Source organism: Aquila chrysaetos, chromosome 22 (genome assembly GCF_900496995.4).
Source record: "Aquila chrysaetos chrysaetos chromosome 22, bAquChr1.4, whole genome shotgun sequence".
In the NCBI taxonomy this organism is placed as follows: Eukaryota; Metazoa; Chordata; class Aves; order Accipitriformes; family Accipitridae; genus Aquila; species Aquila chrysaetos.
Genome location: NC_044025.1, coordinates 11,569,312 through 11,596,404, shown reverse-complemented (window position 1 = coordinate 11,596,404; position 27,093 = coordinate 11,569,312). Strand labels below are relative to the sequence as shown.

Below are 27,093 nucleotides of genomic sequence, written 5' to 3'. Positions count from 1 at the left end.
AATGCGGTCTTGACGATTATCGGCCCTTTGCATCGGGAGTCTTGATGTCACAGTTCCTGACTGACTCACTGGTCTCACTGCACCAGCTCATAGTGAGGTTCCTTGAACTTCTGTGACTTGTGGACCCCAGTGTTTGGTGTTTTTTTCAGTGGAGACATGCCTCTTTTTTGCAGTTTCATATACATGGATAAATAGGTTGTTTTTCTATGTCACGTTAGAGGTCATTTGTGGAGCGTTAGAAATGGTTAACAAGAAATAATTCTGCAACGTTGTAAAGTCCTGTATGGCAGTCTTTTGTATTATATTAGTACACAATATACAGTATTCTTTAGTATCTGGCTTTTTTAGGCTGTCAAGTTTCAGTAATGGAATTTCAGCAAATGATAAAGGCAGCACAGTCCATATATGTTATTTCCTCCAAATTTTGCATCTTCTTGACAAAATAATAGCTAGCCACAACATTTTGATCTGGTTGAGTGCTCTTCTGTCTAGGGATATTTGCAGCAACACTTCACAACAAAAAGTCAATTAGCTGTCAGTAATTTAGCTCTATTTTATGGTTTTTGTAAGATTTTTTGATAGCGTTCACTTTTTGTTTCACTGTGAGGATTTCTTTAGCTGAAAAACACTAATCCCATGGTAATAATGATAATGTTCTTAACACTTCAAGTGCCAGCTTTGCTAGTCTTCCTTCAGGATAATCAGATCTTTGACTACAAACTCCTCCCATTTAATTTCTCTTGAGAATGACTTCCTGAAGCAGCAGCTTGAAGAAACAAAAATGAACACAGAGGATGCATCTGATTGAATGAGAGAATCAATATGAACATTATGTATTCATGGTGGTTCTCCAAAATTTCAAGCTAAAGGTCAAAAAACAATCTCTGCAAAACGATTAAAAAGCTTTTAAAATGTGGCCTTCAAATGTAACCTCAGATGGATGTCTTTATGACCTTACGAGCTATGCTTAGACTCAGGTAGCTATACAGTGTTGAATTGATTATGGCAGTGTTAGGATCACACTTCCCCCCCCGCCCCCGCTCCAGTTTTACTATAGTTAGCTTACATCTTAAAATGGTCTGATACGTGCTCAACTGTATTAAGATCTGTATTTAAAAGAAAACTGGGTGGGTGCTTTGCTAGAACTGGCTCTTTCTCATTATTGGGGTCTATTTCAAGGACACAGTTATTGTTCTCTCTTTTTTTTTTTTTTTTTTTTAAACTGAAAAATTTGTCCTAAAAAAATGCTTTAAAATACTTGAAAAAAAATGGTATTTTACTTGAAAAATAAAATGTGAGCAGAGAGAAGGGTATTATTTGTTTTGCTGCTTTCTAGGACCTATGTACTTAAACTGGGAAGAAAGGGGATTCTTCTTCCCATTCTTTGCCTTTCTTGGGGGAAGGAGCTAGCGGCAACCCCAATGGCTGTGCCCAGCTTCGGGGGCAGCTAAAAGCATTGCAAGGGGCGTGAGGCCCTAAGTTTCTTCTCTGCGCTGTTAGATCTGGGCAGCATCAGACTAAGCTAATTTGGCGAGTTTCTTGCACAGCCCACACTGCCCCAGGCGAGGCTACCAGAGCTCTGTGGAAAGGACTTTTGGTTTTATCCTGTTGAGACCCCGCAGCTGATGCAAAATGTTCCTAATCAAGTTTAACACCCATTCCTGGGGACCAGGCCCAGGTACAAAGTACCTCTCTGGATCTTATAGAGAAGGCCAGAGGGGAAATGTCTGACTGTCTTTTAGCAGCTAGTGGTTGCTGTATGGGAATGTATTTGGTTTGCCACTCAGGTATTTCAGCTATTTGAGGGTTTCACGTAGGACAGTTTGTGGGTGAGCTGGGTCTTGGACATAGTTAGCAGTACATTCTGGTGCTTCAGTGAGTGAGGTATATGAGAAATGTAAATCGCATTTAAAAATTACATTTGAAATTTATTCCTTGCCATGTAAAAGAAAAATTTCTTGAACAAATAAGAGAGCTGCACAGAAGTACAGTCATTTAATTAAATATAGTTAAGAATTGGAAACCAATTAATTTCTGGAGAAATGGAACTGTAAAGTATTTTTCATTAATTGCGATGTCATTAACTTACCATGCTACTGCACCAATTGAATGTAGAACATAAGTAAATTCAAATGCATTTTGTCAGACTCGAGGCTCTTTCAAATAGATTAAGAAAGAATGAAGTGTTATACTGAGATGACAAGTATAAGGCTTAAAATCTTTTTTTTTTTTTTTTTTTAACTGCACAATTTGCATGTCAAATAGATGGATGTTCACAGAATCAATTTATTTCTGAGACCTTTGATCAAAGATTTGGGGGGAGCCATAAAGAGCAATTCTCTTGAAAATGTTTGCTGCTTTCTAATGAGAACTGGCACCATTTGGGTACGTAGATGAAAGCACACCTAATCTTTTTTTACTCCTCCTTCTTAATAATACCCTTGGATTCAGAAATTAAGCACAGCAGGAAGAAAGGTCCTGTACAGCACATCTCTGCAGTAATAAAGCAAGCTGTCTAACTCCTGAAATAAGTAGATATTCCTCATACAGGAAGTTACTTGTCTATAGGGGAACAGGACGAGAATGCAGCTTGGTTAATTTTCACACAAAATTGAGGAATAAAGATTTGGAACTGTGCCCATGAAGGCTGGAATAACTTCCATAGCCTGGGATAAAACCAGCTCCAAGCAATTCCACTCTGCTGCATAAGGAAAGATCACGATAGCAGATCCTTCATTAGGGTTAACAGAAAGAATCGGAAAACAGAGCCAAGATTTCATTTGCTTCTTCCCCCTTCCCAGGTGGTGTAGCACAGAAAAATCATAAGGAGGTCAGCGAAGCAGGGGAAATAATGGAGCTGGGAGCAAACACTCCCGTGTCCCAAAGTCCCCCCATCCCCTAAGATCAAAGCTGAGACTCATAACCCTGAGAGAGTCTCACAGCAGAAGACATCAGCATTTCAACTCTGCGTTAAATATAATCATGGCCCTCACAGTAGAAAGCAATCTTTGATGGACAGGAATGGTGTTTTATTGCTTCAAAATATTTCCTTCTCATTCTCACACTAGCATGCAATTCAGTTTCCAGAAAACCATTCCTTTAGCAAAATGGGGAGAAAGGGATTTTATTTTTTTTCTGCTACCTTTGCAGGGGAACTCTACACCCTGATTCAGCCTTACATCTGTGACATGTTTTATAGCCCCGTGCTCTGCCTTTGTACAAGGCCATACTTGCCCGCTCGCACACTGGGGATTCCTCTCTGACCATCTATATTGACTTGATGGTCTGTCCTTTAACATGTCATTTGACCCTTCTACTAGAGCCTGTCCCTCTACCCAGTATGGACAGGGCATTCAAGGAAAAGTGTTTTCTCAGTTTATTATCGCTGCAGTTAAAATTGGAGGATGAGGATAGTCTTTCTGAATGTCTGGAAGTACAGGAGGTTTTGTCACGATAGGACTGAAAGGAGGTGGTTGGGGTTTTTTTACGTAATAAAATGAAGACACTGAAATTAAATAGATCCTTTATATTTTGTAGTATTTCATGTTAATATGGCTGACATTTTGCTCCTGCTTTTCTAGGAAGCTATTAGCTTTTATTATTCTTTTAACTGCATCAGATTAGCCAGTAATAATCACTGCTGCGAACTACATGGCCTCAGAACTTTTACAAGTTGTACTGAAGTAAGAAAGTTAAGATAAATTAATGCAGGGCAAATCTTGAAATGAAACCACTTGACCCCTATTAAAATTTGCTGCTAGCACTGTTTGGAGTTGTGCTTAATGTTTGAAATTGCTATATCATTTAAAATGACATCGTGGAGTGGTATAGTTGCTTTAAGACAACATTTTTAAAAAATGAGGGTTACCATGTCATTTGCTGCAAAGCCGTGAATCCCAGGAGAACTGAGTTGTTCCTCCATGTTAAACTAAAAGGCCTTAATCTTTTCAGATGCAGTATCCCACATACAAATTCTTGCTCTGTAAGACTAGAAAAGTGTCTCAGTCCTAGGCTTGTCAAGACATTAAAAAAATAGGAAAAAAATAAACAAAGCTGTACTGCATGCCAGGAAGAAAAGACATGGGATGCATGTCTAGTTCAACCAATAAATCCTTCTCTGTAGGGTATGATATGCTTCTAAGAACTGGGCAATAGCTCAGCCTTCCAGTGACAGCAGTCAGGTTATTCCTTACATGATCAAAACTATTCCTTGGGTATGGGGGCTTGTGGGCATCACACTATGTCTTTGAGGCACTATCTATAAATAGGATACCCATTCTGCTGTTTTCAAGATTCAGACTTGGAAAACTTTCTTGTGTCTCCTCTTACAAGGCCTGGCATAAAAATGGATTGTATAGAAACACACAGGTCAAATTGGTCCAAGTCTGATGGTGCAGGCAGCTATCCCTGGCAAGATCTCCTTATTCAGCTTGGCTTTCCATCAGGTTTATGGTACTTCATGGTCATCTTTCTCTGTAAGTTATCATCTTGTTCAGAGCAGATTATTGCTGTTGGGAGTCTAAAACAAAATACTCAATGGATATGGCTTTGTGCTCCATCAAGTTTTGCCCCATCTTTCTCAGCTTTAGTACCAATTTTGATTTTATCTGCACTTTACATGTTTGTGACAACATTGAAACAAAAGAAAGAAAGGGTTTACAGTGTGTTTGTTGGTAAAATGAATACACACTAAATTTAGCTTGATGTTTTTCTGCATGATACCCCTTATCTTTTGTTGATATAATATCTAGCTTGAAATTTGGTCCAGCAGTAATGATTGCATTGCAGCCTGGGGCACACTACTGAGGAAACAACAAACTGCAATGCTGAATCAAGTCAATTCCTTCACATCTGAGAGCAGCTATATGGGCGTTTGTTATCATTAAATGAACTTCAGGGAGTTGGTGAAGATATGCAGAGACAAGTTTTGTGGAGTTCCTTGTATTTCATGTGAAAGGAGGATCCATCTCACCCTAGCTGTGTACAGAGTGAGAGACTGTACTGTGCATCCAAGTCTGCTACTATTCAGCATAAAATACAGACAACTAAATTTAGGCATCTCCATGTAGGTTTATACATGTGAGCAGGATGCCTAAATTCCTATTTTAGTCTATGAATGGAAATCTGCCAATACAGCTGAAGAAAGTGGAGGTTTGGGAGCTCTTCTTCTCACCCTAAAGAACACAGAGACACCCCCATCTCCAAGGGGTGATGTGAATCTTCCCTCTCCTATTTGTCTGTGGGGAGAGCTGACAGCAATTGTGTTCTGAAATGGCTAAATACATTAAACTAAATACAATATGTGGTAAGTTAATGAGTGCTAATCAAGATTAATACGCTGAAATCACTGAGATTCATCTTTTCAAGAGGAGGATAAGTCACAGGGAAATCAAGCTGCATATGTCTGATAGCTGCACAAGATTGCTCTTGATGATTTAATGGGTCATTTTTATTATTTATGCTCTATGCATTCCAATTCAGTAAGAAAAAGACTTGCTAGCATGAAATTAAATGAGGGATTATTCTATCGACTAATATCTGAAACTGGATCCAAATACCGTTGAATTCACCAAATGTATGAAGTACTCAGAATCAGGGGATATGGGGGCCTGAGAGCACGATGCACCCACTGGTCCACAGACAAATGTAAACCCAACTCTGCATAAGAACAGAAGATCTCTTTCTTATTCTCAAACATAACCTAATTTAAGTACTGTACATCTTGTATTAGTTAGATATTTATGTGCACAGCATGTGTGGACAGTGAAGTATTATATCTAAGGATCTGTTAGGAGAGGCAAGAAACTTGCAAGATGTAGTTTTGTTAAAGGAAAAACATCTAACAGTGATTTACATACAGTGGGACAGTGCATAAGAGGTGGAAGGCAATAAATGATAGGTCTGCTCAGATGTTTCAGCAGCAAAAGAAATAGGAAAGTAGAAGATGATGAGAGAATTATGGAAATACAGTATTATAGGGAAAGAAAAGAAGTTAAAAGCTGTATAACTTATGACAGGGGTTTTTTTGTCATAGTATTTATCTCCCACTGCAGGAGTTACACACACTGTTCATTTTATATTTATTTCATATGCATGGAATCTGAAAGGAGAAAAATCTTTTGTTATTTAAAGAGCTTGTACAAGACCACTTTTATTGCTGTGACCTAATATCTCAGTTCAGCTGTTTGTCAATGCAGATAATGTTAGATCTTCATTTTGGAGAAACTGACTGAAATGCTACCTCTATGCAATCAAATATATTCAGTAAGACGTAATTGGTAATCTTTTCTATGCCTATCACACCTGGTTGGGTATTTTTCTGAAATGTATTTCAGCAGAAAATGTTATTTTATCCATATTTGTAATTATACTCATCAAAAGAAAGGATGAGTTTTGACAGTTTTCTTCACTCTTAATTTCTATAAAACTTTGAATTGTTTAAATCTTCTAAGATTTTCTTAAATGAGGAAATTTCTTATTCAATTTTTGAATCAACTTTCATTTCAAAATGTAAGCTATTTATAAGGAAACGTGTTTTAAAAATGAAGACGTGTCAAAATCAAAATGAAAGCTTGACCTAAATCTATTTATTCTTCTGTTCAAATTTTCAATTTACAACACTTTTTTACCATTACATTTTTTCTGCTTCAAAAATTTTATGAAGCATAAGGGAAGCAGTTCTGAATGTGTGAAACCTCATGCTTTAAAGAGAAGAGACACATATCTGGACTCCTTAGATGTGATAAGCTTAGAATAGATGAGTTTTTCACCAGGATAGGTAATATTTTTGGGTACCTTTTTACTTTTCTTCTTGTTTCTAAGCCATTAGGACACTTTAGATTTTTTTTCATATTCAGGAAGCTGAAGAGTTTGGGGGGAGGGGTTTGAGTTTTGGTGTTTGGTTTTTTGTGTGGTTTTTTTTTTTTTTTTAACAGTTGCTGAACCTTTCTAATGGCCCTTTGGTTTCTGGAGCTCTCATCAAGAAGAAAAGCCCCAAATGTCATGAAACCCACCATAGAAATGAAGATGCAAGTCTCGCTCTCTTTGCCTGCCCTTTTGTTAAGACAGTTAAATGTTTCCACAAAGAAAATGTTCTGACATACTCTGAATTTTCCAGTTTTTTTCATTTCCAGTAGGTCACCTGCGCACCATGATGACTTAGGGGAGAGCATCTGACACTGTCACCCAGATGGCCTGGCTACATGGACAGGTATCAGAATGGAGCAGCTGCTGGAGCTGGCATGAATCACAGAGCTGCTTCATTTCCCTTCACAGATTCTTGCTTGACTCATTTTTTGTTCTGTAGCTTGGCTTCCTGTTCCTGTCTCTCTCCAGGCAGCTGAATTTTCATGATAAAAGCAACAAAATCCAACTACGAGGCTCCAAACTGGACTTCCTTGACAAAAGAGACACCAGTGCTATCATTCAGATACCAGTCCCTGCCTCAAGTCTTTTGACTTAGCAAAGTCTTAGCAAACTTCAGCCCTCACCACTTTGGCAGAACCAGGATGCCGTGTGTTATTGTAGGCACTATTTAGGTGGGTTTTGCTAGTTCAAAAGCAACCAGTGGAAAGAGATTGCCAGGGACCCTTTCTTGTGGATGCTTCTGTATAAAGATACAGCTCACATTGAGCATGATGCTTTCTCAAAGATTTCTGCATCTAGTTGAGATTTAATTGAAATTGGCACTTTCTATAATCAAGATGAGACCCACCTAATGGTTAAATAATTATTTAGACGGTACAACATTTCCCATTCCCTCTACTATTACAGATCATTTTGTTAACATGGGTAGAACCAGCAGCTTTCACATTTAACACCGGCCCCTGGAGAACTTTGATCACTCAAGTTGGATGTAGTTGAAAAGCAAATCTCCAATTAAAGGTTCTGTGACTTGGTAAAGACCTCCCAAAGTCCTCACTCCTCCAGTGCTTCTCTGCCTGGATGCTTTGTTTTCCTGGTCTGTGACAATCTTACACATTATATCACAACTATAGATTAGACAACAAGATGAAATCTTTGCCTGACTTTTGGATATGTACCAATATATACAGAAGTTTACATTTATACCTATTAAAAAAATTAGCCATACTTCAGATAAGAAAGAAATACAGAGCTAGCTAAAAAAAAAGCACAAATCAAAGCCAAACAAAACAGTCATTCCAGGCTTCTTGTTATCTGTTTGTAGTGTTACACTGAAAATCTAATTAAAGTAATGGGGACAACAACTTTCTCATTATTTTCCAAAGCTTTCAGTTGTACAATAAGCAGGTTGATATAGAGTATAGCAATGGCTGTTGCTATAATAAATTCACTCATATCAAAGCTCACTTTTGTGGGAGTAAAAAGAGTGGAGCAATAATATTGATAAATGATGAAAATACATACACTTATGGAGTTTTTCCTTGGTAGATATCCATGCACTCAAAAGAGGGAGACTATTCATCATTAGCCTTGTTTTCTGTAGGTAGGGACACAGAGGACATGCCTGTGCTGTGATCACGATGCATAGCTAAGCTTGCCTCACATGAACCTATCCTGAGGGCAAATACTGTAAATCATTAGTTCACACATGTTTCTGCAACTGGACTGTTACCAGCAGCTGAACTATAGACAGCTGAAGATAATCCTACGTTTGGATAATTCTGTGCTTTGTTGCAACCAAAGAAGTGATGTAGTGGTGGCATATGCAAAGCCATGATTTGGAGCAAGAGATGCCCAGCATCAGTTGGATCTTGATTCTTAAAGATCCACAGATGGAAGCAGCAATATTTGTGGACACTGGTGAAAATTTGGTCCAAGGTTGGTGTATTGGGTATGCGTGGCAAGGTTTTGGTAGCGGGGGGTGGGGGGAGCTACAGGGGTGGCTTCTGCAAGAAGCTTCTCCTATGTCCGACAGAGCCAATGCCAGCCGGCTCCAGGACAGACCCGCTGCTGGCCAAGGCCGAGCCCATCAGCGATGGTGGTAGTGCCTCTGGGATAACAGATTTAAGAAAGGGGAAAAAAAGTTGTGGGGGCACAGAAACTGCAGCCGGAGAGAGGAGTGAGAACATGTGAGAGAAACAACCCTGCAGACCCCAGGTCAGTGCAGAAGGAGGGGGAGGAGGTGCTCCAGGTGCCAGAGCAGAGATTCCCCTGCGGCCCGTGGGGAAGACCATGGTGAGGCAGGCTGTCCCCCTGCAGCCCGGGGAGGTCCACGGTGGAGCAGATCTCCACCTGCAGTCTGGGGAGGACCCCACGCCAGAGCAGGTGGGTACCTGAAGGAGGCTGTGATCCTGTGGGAAGCCCACGCTGGAGCAGGCTCCTGGCAGGACCTGCAGACACATGGAGACAGAAGCCCACGCTGGAGCAGGTTTTCTGGCAGGACTGGTGACCCCGCAGGGGACCCACGCTGGAGCAGTCTGTGCCTGAAGGACTGCAGCCCATGGAAGGGACACACGCTGGAGCAGAGGAAGAGGATGAGGAGTCCTGCCCTGAGGAGGAAGGAGCGGCAGAGACAACGTGTGATGAACTGACCATAACCCCCATTCCCCATCCCCCCGTGCTGCTGGCAGGGAGGAGGTAGAGGATTCAGGAGTGAAGTTGTGCCCGGGAAGAAGGGAGGCATGGGAGGGAAGGTGTTTTTTAAGATTTGGTTTTATTTCTCATTACCCTACTCTGATTTGATTGGTAATAAATTACATTAATTTTCCCCAAGTCAAGTCTGTTTTGCCCATGATTGTAACTGGTTGAGTGATCGTTCCCTGTTGTTATCTCAACCCATGAGCCTTTTGTTATATTCTCTCTCCCCTGTCCAGGGGAGGTGGGGGGTGCGATAGGGTGATAGAACAGCTTTGGTGGGCACGTGGCATCCAACCAGGGTCAACCCACCACAGGTGGTTGGCCACAGTCATGCAGTGAGTCCATGACAGCTCCCAACAGGCAGAAAAAGCAGTTCTGTTTCCTGACAGCTTTTTTGGTTCTGAAGTGTGGTCTCTTTCCAGGTGTAATCATGACTATTTTTTCCCAGAAAAATGGAGTCTTGTCAAAACATCCTCAGATGTTTTTAGGTCATTTATTTTAGCTATTTCTTTCCCTGGAAATAACCTCAGAAACTTTCCTGTTGGAAACACCATTGATACTAATAGCACATCCACTAAAAATACCTTTGGTGAAACAGCAAATGAATCTTCCTTCCAAAATTCACATAAAGTATTCCCATAGTGAATTTTGTGTCTCAAGCTTGAAGTAACAGTAGGCTGACCTTTCTTTAACCTATCCCTTGGGCTATACAACTGTTTAAATACTGACACTATATCCCTAGGAATGCTTATTCAGTCAGAATATACTTGGACAAAATGTGGAACCTGAACTAACATGAGCCTTCACACAGTCACTGAGTATAGGAATAGGCCAAATATTCCTATATAGGAATAGAATATGATATAATAGCTATTGTATCAATAACAACGTTATTGTATCCTTCCCAGGAAAGAGTGAGAAGAGGGAAATAGTCATTTGTGAAACATAATTGTTATGGTCTTCTCTTTGGTGGCATTTGGCTCCCCGGTTTGCCTGGCTCATTTCTTTCTCCCCATACAGCAGAGAGATGGTGCCAAAGTGCTACTTACTTTTCCCATCTCACCTCTGCATGGAGATGGAAGGTGGAGGGTGGAGCTGGGCTGTTTAGGACCTATACTGGAGCTACTTGGAACTAGCATCACATATCACAACAAACTTATCTCTGGCCTTATTGGGACGGCTCATCCTTTTAACCAAAGGCAGTCTAGCTCCAGTCTGTTATTTTAAATAAAGGCATAGATAGCTGCACTCACAGTCACTTTAGTGTGTACAGTTCAGTACAGTCAGTATGAATATATGTTGCAACAGGGTAATGATCCCAGAGTGCCCGTTGTTACAGGGAAGATATTGAAGAGAACAATAGCAAACTAAAGGAGCACATCCATAATTTTAGACTTACAGCTTCCAGCAGCAGCCTGAAGGTCTCATTGCAGCAAGGTTATATAGATTCATGTTAACAGCAACTGTTTCCCTTATACTTTGATCTTTTGCTTACTCTTTGGATGCAATGTTTCAGTTTCATAGAGGATGTTATCCTCTTTTAGGTGTGCCAGATATTGTGGGGTTTCCCTGCAGCCATACCTTTTACTGCACCCTAGGGGTAGGTGCTTTCATTAACTTTCATATATATAATTTGGTGGTTTCAGGGACCAAGTTTTTCCAAGATGAAAACAAGGGGGTGGGTTTTTTTAGCTCTTTTTCATGTAACTGTTGCCACGATCTAATGGGACTAAATTTGGTTTCCTTCTAAATAAATCTTACTGTCATTTAGCAAGACTGCAAAATTAAATAGATGCAGCAGTTCTGTGCTCCATAGCAGGAAGCCAAAAGCAAAGATATTTTAGATTAACAAATGAGGTGGAAATGATTTTTTCCCCCAAGGACTTTTTTCCCATGGGAAAACTAGTTTCTCAGAAAAAGGAGGCTCTAAAAATAGATTGTGTCACAGAGTTCTGAGCCAGCCTGCATCTTCCTCATCCTTCATGGAAAAGCACAACACACATGCGTGCTGTGGTCTCCAGGAAGACTCAGGCAACTCAGAAACATTTTAATGGTTTAACAGCAGCAGCATTAGCACAGAAGAGTGGCACACAGGGATGTGAAGGTAATGCAGGTGTACTATTTACTGGAGTGTTAATTAGGCTGAGCAATTATAAAGGGTAGATAAATTCAGCTGGTGGAAAAAGCATTTTGCTGCTAGCAAAAGGACAGTGTAAACACTTTGCTCATCTGTGGAGAATATAATGAATGTTCTGTCCTTGCACAGCTGTGGCAGAGCTAAGAAAAGATAGGTAAGATCTAATTAATGGAGAACATAACGGATTTTTGTCCACAGTTGACAAACATGAAAGATGTATCATCTTTTCAATATTTTAATTCTTATGTAAACAGACACTTACTGATGTCCACAATCTGCAGCCCTACCCTCTCTCCACTGCTAAATATCTTCAGGCCCTGTAAAAGTAACTCCATTCCTGCTGTTCAGGTTAGTGTTAGAGACAAATCAAAGTGTTCAACCTCACAAAACAATGAGCACTTCTGCTAAGACTCTTGGGATCCAAGGATACCCAGTAAAGTGTTTTGTACGTTGTGAGCTGCAGCCTGCTTGCACTGACAGACATGCTGAATGGGGAGGAAAAGCACCAGAGACTCAAAGTGGGGACTGATACCAGGGAAGATATATGAGAAAAAGTGGTGCAAAGCCCTCAGGATTTGTTCTTTTGAGGCCTTGGCTGCAAATGGCAGAGAATGACTGAGATGAGCTGAACTCATGCTATTTTCACCACCGGAAAGGGATAAAATATCTCATGCTTTTATATAACTTCTGCTCTCCTGGGTTATGTCTGGAATAAGTTTATATTTGTCACCAATGATTATTTATCCAGAGCACTGGGCAGTTGAGTCAGCATTGACTGCTAAAACACCAAAAACTCCCTTACTCATGGCACTGTTGTCACAGACCTTCATATGGGCTAAGTAGTTGAAAGAGGAAATTTACATTTGATATTTTAGCTTCAGTCCCTCTATAGTTATAGTTCACCTAATGCTTATGAACATGCAGATATTAACAGATCTAACAGCTTCCTTCAATAGTTTTTATACAGTCTGAAAATGATTATGGAATTAAATAATTCAATTGTATTACTACTTATTACTTTTCTCCTTGTAAAACCTGGGAACTGGGGTAATAGAAATACTACTTTTAGTAGTATTACCATATTAACAGAGATGGAAATTTTCTAAGATACAGACTTTTTAAAAAATCTCACATCTTAAATTACAATGAGGTGAGGAAACACTAAATGGTTAATCTACACAAAAGTTTAAGAAGAAAGACTGTTTGAACTAGTAGTAGCATTACTTTGTAGAGAAGCAAACAGGCAAAGATAAGCCAGAGAAAGGTATTCTGATATTTACCCATAATGCTACCCAAAGCCTGATAAGGCTCCTCATGAAGAGATGAAGATCCAGAGTATTTTTGGTACCAAGGAAAGCTGTGGTAAAACAACCTGTCATGTAGATAGAAGACCATCCCATGTTGACTTCCTTAGCTAAATAGAAATTCTCCGAAATTCTGCTACAATAGCATTCATCCTCTTAGATCACAAAAGTCTTTCCTTCATAATAAATCTCTTATCCCTCTGGTCTGTTGCCTCTGCAGGACTCCAATGTACTGCCAGGAGGGAGTCTGTCTATCCCTGGAAGTGGAATTGATGTAGTCTTTCTATTTGCAAGACCTTTCTTTAGTATATGGCCTCAGATCTAGTAACAGCCATTACTTTAAGGGTATTGAACTATCGTAAATATCTCAGCAGTTGAGTATACGCCCTGGGAAAGGCTAATGTAGGCCACTGAGTACCAGACACATATTTTGAGAGGAGAATTGCAGTAAGAAATAAATGTGAGAATCACAGGAGGTTAATAATTGAAAATCATAAAAAAGTTATTTTACATCATTAAATCGATCTTTTTAGTGATACTCAGAATTAACAGCAATATATATGTAATTGAGACATTTATTAATAGATTAAGTGCCTTTCCGAAAGTCAGTCTCTCCTCTTCAAGAACAACCCAATGGAGACAGCACACGAGAATGGGCCCCTGGGTCCTCTTCATATCACAAGTATGTACTAATGCATTTTTTGGCAAAGTGACAGAATCAAAGAGAGAAAAGCTAAAGATGAGAGTGTTGTGGATGAGAACACTTTGATGGACAAAAATGCCATTAATGTCAGAAAATGGTACATCCAGGATAGAATTCATATCAAAATTTTATCAAAAGGCACTGAGAAATAAACAAACAAAGGCAATCAAAAAGAAGAAAACTCATTCACCCCCACCCTCAAAACCTTAGTCATTGCCCTGCAGGTTGAGCTTGTCTTCTGATGCACTGATGTAATAAATGTAGAAAATTCAAGATGTGCATCAGGCATAGTAATATCAGCTACAACAGTCATGGAGGAGACTTATAGGTCCACCAGGCAGAGTGTGGCTTAGGCTTAGCCTATGGTTAAAAAAACCCCTTGGATCTGAATTAGCCTGATAGCCAAATAAATTTGGCTTTGGATCAAAATTTTAGGCTGGGCCTAAAAAGGGTTATGGAACCAAGATGAACATATTTTCTGATCTTTGTGAAATTTTGGAGATGAATGATGGTGTTCATGCTCACATCTATTGCTTAGAAACATAATTGGAAGCAGAGGGATAAGGAAATAATAGAGGAAAAAACCTCTTTTAAATAAATAGCAACACTTTCTGATATCTAATATACGAATACCAAAAGGGCTGAAGATGAAACATAAAGATGTTGTTCTGTGTAATGGATTTAATCTTTGAAAACTCGGCTCCTCTGTGCCATTCTAGGCACTGTTAAAGTAAGAACACATGTCCCAGCCTCAGTGTTGCAGTCTCCAAGGCATTTTGGAAAGTAAACAGTGAGCCTATGGAGGCACAATACCCGATAAAAACACAGACCATCCATCAGCAAGTGAGCACTTTTCACCTTGCCATTTAGTCCTGACGTGTAGGGCCCCCAGGTGAGTAAGGGAAGTAATTGTCTGCTTTTGTCATCTGCAGATGACACCGCTACATCACCACAAATACCTCTTTGCCCTGGTCCCTCGGTAAGGCAGATACCACTGCCGCCTTTCTGAAGCATATCTCAAGGTGAGTAGAGTCAGTGTGCAAGGGGCAATGTTTTATGCACAATTTTAAGCTACACACTGCAAGTATTAGAAATCAAAGCGCCATCTTTTTCTTGTTATTTCTTTCCAGATGTTATTCATGAATGAGAAGGTTGGTGGATAGCATCCAGGATGTCCCATACGACCTCCCATGCTTATTCCCTAAACACAACTCCGTTAGGCTATGATCATCTTGAAGAACAGAGTGGCAGGAGGACTAAAGGATGTGCCTCCTATTACTTACTGCGATGATTCATATCATATTGTGTATGACACTGTAAAAACATTTCTTCAAAGCATTCTGAAAGGGAAAACTGATTTATTCTGAGAATCGAATAAAAGTTTCTTCCATTTGTTTCATTTCTAGAATGTTAAGAAATCTACAGTATTTCCTCAGATACACTGGATTCCCACAGACACAAATAATTCCAACTGTGATCAAGGCATGCAACAAGGTACCTTCTTAGCTTAAACAACTGTGCTGACTTCCTGTGCAAATTAGGGAGCTGTCTATGCTAATTACCAGCTCTGATCGTTTGTTATCAAACTCATGCTATTTGTGCACACAGATGAATCAAGTGCATGTGGATCTGGGACAGATGCTTGCAAATGCTCTATGAATGTATAATCGTCTTTCTAGTTCCTTCAAGAGTAGTAGAACTTCTATCTGAAATACAAACCACAGTAAATACAAAAATTGGGTGACTGCTTAATGGTTGTTAGCTTTTAAAATTGTATTTTCTTCCAGACAAAATTATCATAACATTTCAATTTAGCCAATAAAGCAAGTTTTACAAAAATGTTGCTTTATGCAGCCATAAAACTTGTTATTGCATTATCCCATAAACTCATATAATTGAAATATTTAGTTGTTGGGTCATTCTGGGCAATGAGCTGAAAATCTTATAAATAAGTTTTAGCTGGTCTACTCAACAGTACCTGACATTCAGGCCTCCTACATATTTAAATACAGCCATTATTAATTGTGTACTATTTGTACTGAAGTACTTCCTGGACTTCCAGTCATGGGGAAAGGCATCAAAAGGGTGTAACTTTGGTTCCACCCCAAGAATCAACATGTGATTTTTGTTGGTCTATATGTGTCTGTATAACATTTACTATACTTTTTTATGCACAAAGTTCTGGGTACCTTTGCATAAAAAAAGCAGTTACATACATCCATATTGGTGTTACAGGTAATTTTTGCCTAAACGAAAAAAACCCTGCATATACTTCATGCATTCCTCTACCTTCCTATCCATAATACATATTTACTTTGATCAGATTTCTTCTCCAGTCACATTACTTAATTGTCAGCTCAGTTTTTTTTTAGTTGGTGACTACTGTGAAAGCTGATGAGAGTAGTCATTGCCAATACAGAGAGGTGGTACTAGATTCGCCAGTGGATAAAACAAAGAGGTTAGTATAAGGACTTGCATGTTTCTGCTGTGCTTGTCTTCTCATTGACAAGAAACTTCAAGATACCCTTCATATATGACAGTAAAATCAAGTCTTAAATCTTTTGGCTGAAGGCTGCAGAATGAACTTAGGTGACTTTCCATCTCTCAAATCTTCACTGTCAAGACTCATTGCATATTTCTTTGAATCACGTTCACTACTTTGATGGTAATATGGATTTTTTTCCCTATGGTGAAGGTTCATTTAGTGAGTCATTTTGCTCTCCTACGTAAAATAGCTTCTACATCTTTTTTTTTTTTTTTAAATGCATAGCTGATTAAATCACAAGTAATTGCTCCTCAGAAAGAACAGTATTTTAAATCTCTTAGACTTTCTGCCTTTCAAATCAAAGAGTTCAGTGAATCATTATGCATTTCAATGTATTAACAATTTCAGTGGTTTGAAGAAAAAAAAAGAAAACCCTCTTATTGCCTGCTCTGTTAAAGTTACTTTTGTTCTCACTTATTATCTGCTCAACAAAATTAGTGTTGCTAGCTCTCCCAGTGTGGCATATATTGATTGTTGCATGTGCTATATTCAAAATATAGCAGTGACTTGCATTTGTTAAAGCCATGAACAGGTCCTTGAGCTCTCTATGTGAAGCTGACCCTCGGTTGCTGACCTGTGGAAAGCTACACTACAAAGAATTGTATCGTGCTTTATTGAAAACACCCACAGGGGTGGCAGTGGCAGTATACAATAGCAATGAAAGTTTGGGGTTTTAACATATATGGCCTGAGCCTACACAAGCATACACTGGCTGAATTGCCAATTAGAAAATAAAAGCTGCTGCCAAGGGACTGATGTATTGAAGTGTTATATTATTGGAAATCAAAAAAACCTTGACTAAGAGAGTCATTGTTGTTATGCATCTTCAGACTAAATGGCTTTTATTTTAAGCCAACTGCTCACTTTGCCTAAAATGCCCTACAGGATTGTTTGCATGAATCAAGCAAGTGAACTGCTTACAGGTCCTATTGATTGCACCAGCTGAAGATCCTCACCCTTACAGACTCGAATCTGATTTGATCAAACCTGCTGATTCACTTTAAATCCAGCTACATCCATATCTTTACACTTAAAAAAGGGCTAATCAAATTTCTTCTGTGAATAGATCATCCAGTCCTGCCAGATGCAGAGTGCATGGTGCAATGTTCTTAACATTGTTCAATGACTCCAGGAAGTGTAGTGGTCCCCAAACCTTCTGGGGACTAAAGAGAAGGTTCGGTCTCAGCCCAGAAAAGCCTGCATCTTTCATACCTTATTGAAGAAGTGGAACTGCTCTTGGTAGTGTTCATAGCTGCCTGCTGTGATCGTTCAATTGCCTGATACATCATTTCACTTGCAAAAGCTGTTCAGTGCATTCATTGATAGTGGTTTGCCCAGCTGGAAATGTTGTGTGTAGTACTTCATACTTTGTGGCACGAGCTGACATTCGTTTTCATGAGCCACATATCATGTTGTTATGCGAGGCAATTGTGCATAGTAAGTTTATATAATACATCCTCTCAACTGGTGAGCTAAAGATGATCTCCCCAGCAATCAATATGGACATTAAAACCATTTCTTTTCCTATGAGAGTGGCATTTTATCTACATTTCACATAAAGGAAATGAAGGAGAAAATTATCATACAGTAAGGTTTTGCAGGAAGAAACATCCATGATTCACTAGTTGCCAAATGAAAGTTATGACCCAGTATCTGAATTCCTTATAAATGAAATTACTGTCTACTAATACAGGCAAATCAGTTAATAAGAGGACAAGGTATTTCACATCTTCCTGAATTGAGCAGTATTGTAATCATTGAGTACATGCATACTTGTTTTTGTCTTTTAGGGGATACCTGCAGCCCAGCAGGATGCGGACCTGGAAGAATGGGCCAAGATGCTGTGTGGTATGTGAAAGGGCCTACATTTCTTAGCACATCCACTAGCTTGGGATGGGATTAGCACCATGCTGAGTGACTAAGAATATCACCAGGCAAGTTCACATCAGTTACTGCAAGATCCCATGGATATTTATGTAGGCAACCTTTGAGACTCGGATATAAACGAGAGGTACACTTGGAGCATGGTGTGTTGTGGCTCTGCCTGAGATGGTTGCTGAAAAGCAATGTGACCTGGTCCTTGTTTTCAAAGGAAACACTGAGGAATGGGATATGTCTCAGCAGGATTAAAACTACTTCTCATTAGTTCATTGGTTCTAGTCTATGACTTCTGAGTAATGCGGGGTAAAAACAAAGTACAGAAGAAACACAAGGAACTTGGCAGTCAGCCTGAATGGGTTGTTCCTCCACTATCAAGGAGTATATCTGCTCCTAGCTGTGGATTTCCACAGCATGCTCTCCAATCTCTGTGGATGGTCATCATAAAGGACATGAGCCTTGTTGAACAAGAACAGAGAACTAACTCCAGGCTGTTTCATTTTGCTACTTTAGCTATCAGCCAGTGCTCATGAAGCCAACATTCAGCAGCACGCCTTGGAAGTTCTACTCAACATCATGCAACTGTCGGTGGTTGAATTGGGCATACAATTCTGCTTCTAAAAGCCAGAGCTAAAACCAGGATAACTTCTGTTATAAACATCCACCAGTTTTGTTTTACTTCACTGTGGTCTATTGAGCTCACTCCACATCTGCTTTTCAGCTATACTATACCTCTAGATTACCTCTAGCTCAGCTGGAGGATGACACAGATCCCAAAGAAAAGGAGTAACTCCATAGGCAATGCCCTTGCCAGTAGCAGTAATTATTTTTCCTTGTTGCAGTTTTGTAATATTAGAATTTTTTTTTGTCTTTACTAACTCATTCTTTTCTTCTTCTCCTTTTCTATTCTTTCAAATCTTAAGATTTTTTTCTCCCCTCTGTACATTCCTCTGCCTACCGTTTCCCACCCACTATTCCTCCCTCAGAAGAAAAACTGGTGCTAAACTAATTAGCAGTGCTGTGCAATGCATGCAGAAGTACAAGGGTGTTGGTATGCATTTTTCAGGTGTTTAGTCAGAGGCAGAAAGATGCCCAAATGACTTCCTCTGGGAGTGGGGTGCTTTACACATAACGGCTCTGTTGCTAGGGCCCCTTTCAGATTGTTCCAATAATGCTCTCTTTGCTTCTTGCTGTAATATTTGTGATGTGATAGGAAAAGATTTTAGCAACACTTTGACACCAAGTGGTCTGTCAATCTGTCCTTTTTTCTGAAATGAGGTGAGACTCTAGAGCTGGCAAACTGGTGAGAGAAATATCATTAGTGGAAAATATTATTTCTTGGCCACTGATGAAAAGGAATGTGCTTAGCCAGCTGCAGAGCTGACTCCTTCATGGTAAAATATAAGTTTGGCCACTCTGATAATCGTAACTACACCTTCAAAATTAGTTTCCTAATTTGTACAGTAAGGGAGCAGTTCAGGTGCTGTGTTAGATGCTGCAAAGTACCTTGTCTTGCCTCTTGATGCTGCTTCAGAAATCTCACTAGGTCTTAGATCATATCTGCCAGGCCTGGGTAGAGGTCTCAAACACACCAGTGTATCCAAAATGGTGCTGGGTGCCCATGTTTGAGACTCTCCTGAATCACTGCCTGTTTCTAGACCTTTAATTTCTATTTGGTTTTAAACTGTCTGTAACCCCAAAATGTATTATCAGCTATGGAACTGAAAATATCTCAGTTTTTTAAGCTTTTCTTACCTTACCTGTAGTGCTTGGATACATTATACAGTATGCTCCAAAGATGTTCCATTCATTCAGGACATGTCTGTTAATTGAAGTCTCTGTTTTATCCACTTCACAGCCTACTGGCAGACTGAATCCATCTGGAGGACTTCTTCACCCAGCTGACAGCCTTTTGCTAGAAGTGTTGGGAGTCAGCACTTTGCACTCTTCATGTTGTGAGCACCCACTGCCTCGCCCAGGGAGACCCCCATTTCTGGGCACAGGGGTATTTCAGAGCTGCTACTCAGTGAGCCGAGAGATTCAGCAGATAAGGGGAGCCAAACTTCAGTAGATGTTGATGAGCGCCTTGAAATAACAGTAAATGAAGATATGACTCAGGGAGACTTACCTTTGGTACTCAACAAAGTGGAGGGATGTATTTCAAAGTGGCTTAGTTTATCTTCTAAACTTGTAATCAGAATATTTAATAGCAGGATGCTGTTAAATAAGGGTTGAAATGAAAACCCTAACTCACTTCAGGTTTGATTACCCATGTCTCATTACTTCAGGGTGAGAGCCAGGTGTAGCTGAAGTCAGTGAGGGCAATTGCTGTTGATTCCAAGGAGGAGGGGATTCATTAGCTTGGCTTTTCCTCCTGCCAATGGTTGCACCTCCATTCATTAAGCAAACAACATTGTGAGGATAAAAACAATGGCATTCTCCACTACCAGGATCCTTGGCCAGATTTTGATACCTAAGGTGTTTCTTTTGGGAATGATACCTACTTGTCAACGCTCCCTCCCAGGTGATTTCACTCCTGGTGGCTCCATTGTCAAAAAAGGCTGCTTCTTAGACACTTTGGTTCTGCTTTCTAAATTTGTTTTAATCTTCTTAGTTTGAATCAGTGCCTTTTAGTCAGTTGGGGAGTCTTTAATCAGATTTTCCAAACTGTTACTCTAGAGCCATCTCTGGGTGGCTTTTTAGTAGCATCATGACTTTCATTATGCCTAAAATAGTAAATTCAGGACATCTGCACTTGGATTACTCATTTTGCTCCCACTTTGGAAAAAAAAACCCAAAACCCTAACAAATCAACCCCCACCCCAAAAGACCCACTTGTGCTCCTCTCTGCAAGGGAACTACAGCAGTAACAATATGCCCAAATGGCTAAATACGTATGGACTTGCCAACTGATTACAAATTAAGTGCTATTATTTGGCACTGGAAGATTCATCTTGTCTTTCTAATCTCTTTGAGCCTGGAGGGTGGCAGAGGTGTGTGAAGGAATAAATACCCTATACTTAGTAATGGTAATCACCCTATGACCATACTTGGTAGCTGACTCACCTGAGGCAAAAAGTGGAAATGATTGGCCTGATTCTGTTCTTCCTTGATGCCTGTGAGGTAAGAGCAAGTCTCACCGTAGTTTGGTAGTGGATACTCATTGGCTTGAGAAAAATATCTCTAAAATAGAGGTACTGGAGTCTTCAGGCTGAAACCAAGTGTCAATTTTCCTATGACAAGTTGGGATCTAGCCCTTGTTTAATGTATCAGAAGAGAACAACCTTCCTTCTTTGTAGAGACAATCATAGCCTCTCCTGCCTTGCTGCAGCATAACTAAAATGTTCCTTTTGTGACAGTAAAAAAAGAAGAGTAAGTTCTCTGCAGGCTAGCGATGCAGACCCAAGAAAAATCAATACCTCAGAGAAAGAAAAGATAAAACAGTAACTTTACACAGAAGGCTTCAAAGAATTTATTTTACTGTGGCCTTGGGGAAGGCTGGTCCTTTCATTATTCAGGATTGAATGGACATGGGAAGCAGGAAAGTCCAGCTCCTCCTCTCTAGGGTGGAACAGAGGACTCCAGGGTCAGGGCTCCCTGCCTGGTTTTCTAGGAAATCCCTGGTGGGATGAGAAAGGATGGAGAAAATCGCCTCCATCTACCATAGATCTGAGGCATGCCTGGGTCCAGGACCTGCTCCGCAGCATGGCACCCCAGTGACTCTCAAAGCAGGCAGAAGGTGCTAGGAGGCCACTCTAATGACCCCACTGGCTGTGAAAAATAAAAGCAGGCAGGCCTTGTGCAGCTCATGGACTAGTCATATTGAGCAGGTATAAATCTATGTATTAGCTTCCCTGTGCGATTTTTTTTTTCTTTTGCTTACATTAGCTCCTGTGCTCTCTGTTGGTAGCTTAATTGCCCCCTCTGCATTGTTGTTTTGCTCATAATTTTGCACTGTGCCCATTTAAACCACAATCCAGGCAGGATTTATGAGGTGCTCCCAATGGAGAGTATAAATGTGGGGCTGGGAGTGAGGCAGTCACTGAACTAGCAAATGTCTATGCCAGTTAAGAGAATTTTGCAGCATCAACTGTTCAGCTCATGTCGATGTTCTAAAAGAAGCAGATGCATAAGACAGCACTATTTATTTTAATCCCATATATACAGTCTGTTCTTTCATTCTTTTTACAGAGCAGCTGGTTCTTCAGACAAGCAATTTCACTCCCATATAATCTTTTTTTTTAATACGGGACAGAAATATGTGCCTAATTTATACTATGTTGACATCTATGGCTTCAGTGGTGATTGTGTCTGTGTAAGAGTGGTGTTGAAATTGGTTGAAGTCACAATTTGTCTTCTATATTTCTTTTCCACAGAACCCCAATGGTTGTGACAACAGTGTTCTTGCAAAAGCAAAGAACCTTGCTTTTATTAGTTTTGTTACTCCTTCTTGGAATTCTCCCTTTCTGTTGACAGCTCAGTTTGTTCAAAATGCTGCTGCTTCCCTCGCTGTCATTTTGAGAATGTTTCATTCTCCCCTCTTCAAATGTTTCCACACAATTAAATGAAATTAAAATTAAATTAGTTAAATTTTTTGCTCTGATGCTGCTGTACCAGTCTGACTCCAGCCTGTTTCCTTCCCATTCTTCTCATTTTCCCCCTCAGAGCAGTCTCTCCTTAAACAATCCCCCTCTCTTCAAGTGCCTCTGTAAGACAGATTTATGCGTGAAACTTTCTGAAGCTCTGATCCAACAAAGCACTTGACTTCTGTGGGATTGCTGACCTGCTTAAAGCAACACAAGTGCTTTGCTTGGAGGTGGCATCTCTTTGCCTGTTGTATTTTCTGTTTCTGAGCTGCATCTTAGAGCAGACCTGTAAGCACCTCTGAGTGCGCTGCACTTTCTTTTCTGTTTCTACGCTATACTAAGCATACTTGATACTCCCTAAACAGCAATCATCACCCTAAGAGTGTCACAACACAAGCCGTGGCTCCAGAAATCAATGCAATGACATAAATGGAGAACGATTAAACTCAGATGACAGATAAAGGGGAATACAAGGTTTATTCTGACGCAATATGAGCTCAAGCTTTTGTATGTGTTTTTCAGAACTGTGACAGAAACATTCAAACATTCAGTGGGAGTGAAAAAAGCAAGGCTGCTATATCAAGCAGAGTGCTTTTTAGTATCTCCCATGGAGCTTTGACCCATATTTAATATATCAGAAACTACAAATCCCATAAAGCAGCTCAGGAGAAACCCAGAGCACTTTGTGTCCCTGGTGTCTCTTACAGTTGCTGTTATGTGGCTCCTTGAGCAAGGTCTCATACTGAACACACAGAGAACTCTTTGTTAAAAGACATATTTTACTTTAACCCACTTTGCTAGAAGTTGGTCATATGGAGTTGAGGTGTGATATCTCTGATTGATAGCTTACTTTTCATAGCCCGTTTCAATTTGCAATTGTGGCATTTCACAACTACCTTAAGCTAGGGGAAAGAAACAAAAATGAGCAGGAAATTACATTTTTAATATCTTTGTCACTCACCATTTTCTCTTAAATTAGAAACAAAACAGAAAAGTATTTTACTGCATCTGTTTTCAGCTACTTCCCTTAAAAAGGAAGCAACATGAATGCTGCTATTCCAGCCTTATAAATTTCAAGTTCCCTTTCTCTCTTAGCCCTCTACCAGGTGCAGTAAAAAGACCAGTTAGCCAGGGTCTTGCCCTCCATTGAATAAAACTTCTAAGAACCATATGGGAAGGAAGATGATGGAAATGGATAAGTTCAGACTTAAGGTTAGCTGGTTGCAAAAGCTTGGTGCTTTTGAAGGCAGGCACATAGGCACCAGTCCCAACCTATATACGTTCTTGGGACACTAAACACCCTTAAAAAACCTGCCCATAGGAATCTGACTTCTGAACTACACTGGTAGGTACAGCTACATGAGCTATAAACAAACTAGCTTTGGGGCCAGATGAAACCTAGTTGTGTTGTGCTCAGTCCCAGCTAATTCATCTTGCTGCTCAGAAAAAGCAGAAGCGAAGAGCAGTTGCTCCTGTGGAAATCCAGACAACGCACACCAAGGCGTCTGAATGGCCTTTCATGGGGAAGACACTAGACTTGGGAGACATTTCAGCAAGAGTGCACTAGCAGAGATTTGCCTTCCACAGGTACTGGGATCACAGTCAAAGAAAAATCTCAGCTGGCTGGGGTCAGTATCATAGACTGGGCAGAAAAAAAGAAGCCTGTTCACACTCTGCCTTCATCTTCCTACCCAACAGTTTCCCCAGTGCTCTCTATACACATTCAGAGCCAGACAAATCTTTGTTTAAGGTGTAACTAATGTGCAACGTTGTGCAACCTTCCTTAAATCATGCCAGGCAGATGACACCACAGCCGCTCAGAGGTAACTGGAGCAACAACATAGTTGCCAGTACAGCTACCAGCAAAGACAGGCAGGGATCCAGCCTCCGAACCAGATGATGCTCTTGCTAGAAACAAAACCTTGTGTAACAGTAGAGCTCAGGTGGCTCCAGTGGCTAATGAAGCTTCTCCTCATGGTGCTGGATGGAAGGACAACTGAGGAGTTAGATAGGACCAAACATACTAACAAGAATTTGGCTTGCTTACGAGAAATAAGCAGCAGCTGAGAATTTTAATATGGGGCCAATAGGTAAAAATAATTGCTGGGCAAGTAGGATTTATGAAGTACGCAGGTCTACTGATGGTTTCCTTTACATGTTGTAAATCCCAACGTGCACATCTCACCCATTACTCCTGCTGTCAAGAGCAAATGCTGAGTTAAAGAACACAGCATATAAAATATGTTTCCAGGTAATTTCCTATGAATTCAAGTTGCATTGCATTATCTGTAGTGATGGGCAATAAGCACTTACTGCTTCTCTGATTCCTCTAGGATGAATTCATTGAGTTTTCTTCTGAAATGCTGCAGCTGTTTGGGTATATCCTGCTGATCATACACAAAGCACAACACATAGAATAGAATAGAATAGAATACTTACTGTTAATTTCTTTCCATTTCCTTTAGACAACAGAAAGCAATAAAATAAGAAAGAATGAACCAGAAAGGGGCAACACAGCATGTATGTGTCAGTCAGCAGAGGCAAAAAACTGCCTCTCTTAAAAGATAAACAAACAGTCATTGCATTCACAGAAGTGTAGGAATTTGCCTGCTCACTTCACCCTCTTCTCGCAGGCACTGCCTGACCATGAAATGCACAATAATATTAATACAAAAAAATCAATTTTTCAGCAGAATGCATAGTTTTAAGCCATAGAAGACAGCAGAATTACAGCCACCCAAGACCAGATTCCCATTCTCTTCTGTCCTCACACGTACATATGTACACAAACCACACAACACTCCCAATTTCTAAGAAAATAAAAACTTTTCATTCAGAAGTCTCAGAGCTTCAAAATCCACAATTGGCTCTGTGTATTTCTAGGTAGAGACCCAATTTCATAGGGCTGAATGCTAAAAAATATTCTGGAGTATTTTTCTCCCTACTTTGATGTTGTCTTGACCACTGTCACCTCTTAGTCGATGATATTGTCAGAGCATAGTCATCAGAGCTGGTCTCTGGCTATGTGACAGATAACAGCAGTATCTATCCTCTTGAGAGGTTTAACACAGCGGAAACTGAAAAGACTTATGTGGACAAGCTTGACAAAAATGCTGTTTTCTACCTGAATTGCCTGCCACTCAGTGAGTGTCCAGTGCATCCTGTCAGTGCGCTACTACTGTGCCACGCAGAGGAATGTTCTGAATGAAGGTGGTTGTGCTGGGACCTCAGCTTCCATCAAAACAGAGCTGGAAAGTGGGGTAAAAATAGACATTTCTCTTGCACTCTACTTCTACCCATAAGGGAAGAGGACAATAAGGCCCAGTGGAAGAGCAACAAAGGGATCTTGAAATAAGATTTGGTGACTACAAAACTCTTGCTTTAGGTAACAGCTGACTGTGTAAGCGTCTCAACAAAAAACTACGCTGGAAGATCATTGGTACATTTAAGGTATGTCAAGCACTGGAGGTGGAAAAAACCTGAAACGCTCTTTACACTGGAAAGTAAGAATAATCTTTACAGTAGAACCCTGTCCTAATTTCATAATGTCTCAGTGGAAAACTTAATCAACAGACCAAGGAGTGAAGCCAATTTTTGAAGCCATTAGATCCACTTACAAAGTATAATTATGATCAAAGCTTTAGTTTCTAAGTCTACATCAACACTAGTATGTCCACTGAACACCATGTGAAGACCATTGCAGACTTTCATCTACATCAAAGCCCACTACAAATATATGAACTTGGAGACGGTTGGCAGAATGAATGGGAAGAAAACCTGACATCAGTAGTGGCAGACAGACACAGTTTGGTGAAACAGCAGACTCGGTATCAGTGCACTCAAAAGACAGAAAATCTCCTCTGGAGCTAGCCAAAGGCTTCAAACATTCCTCTGAGAGCAAGCTTAATTTTCTTGCTCTCCTTTGCTTAATTTCACAAGGATCAGCTAGAGTTTGTTAGTGCTGACCTTGAGAACTGTTTGATTTTAGCTTCTTTGAGCTGCTCCTTGTGGCAGTTTAAATCTCATTTGGTGTCAAACCCCTCTGACCTTGAGTCATTTCTTGTCAAAATGCTAATAAACAAATAGATTTCATCTAGATTGGAATTTGTGACATGCAAAAAAAATGGGTAAAATATTATACACACAACACTAATGATGTTTTATGGAACCCTATCATTATTTTTATAATTATAATTATCTTAGAAGAGTCTGTCTAGAAGATGAGTTAAATTTCTACTCTTGAAATTCTCCCAATGTCAGTATAATAAACTATCAAGCCCATGCTGCCTGTCTCCAGGGAACAAAGGTCATCCTTCTGTATAGATCTTAATGTTTGACTAGTAGTCCAGTAGCTAGTACAAAGAACAAGCAAAGGCATT

The 27,093-nt window shown here is 40.0% G+C and overlaps 1 long non-coding RNA gene across 1 annotated transcript in view; it reads left to right on the top strand.

Annotated features, from left to right (window-relative positions):
• The window catches only part of LOC121232534, a 78,020-nt gene extending 51,289 nt beyond the window's left edge, over positions 1-26,731 (top strand). Inside the window, exon 3 of the long non-coding RNA XR_005931150.1 lies at positions 26,703-26,731. This is a non-coding gene — a long non-coding RNA (uncharacterized LOC121232534). The remainder of the gene's footprint in view (positions 1-26,702) is intronic.
• Positions 26,732-27,093: the final 362 nt, after the last annotated feature.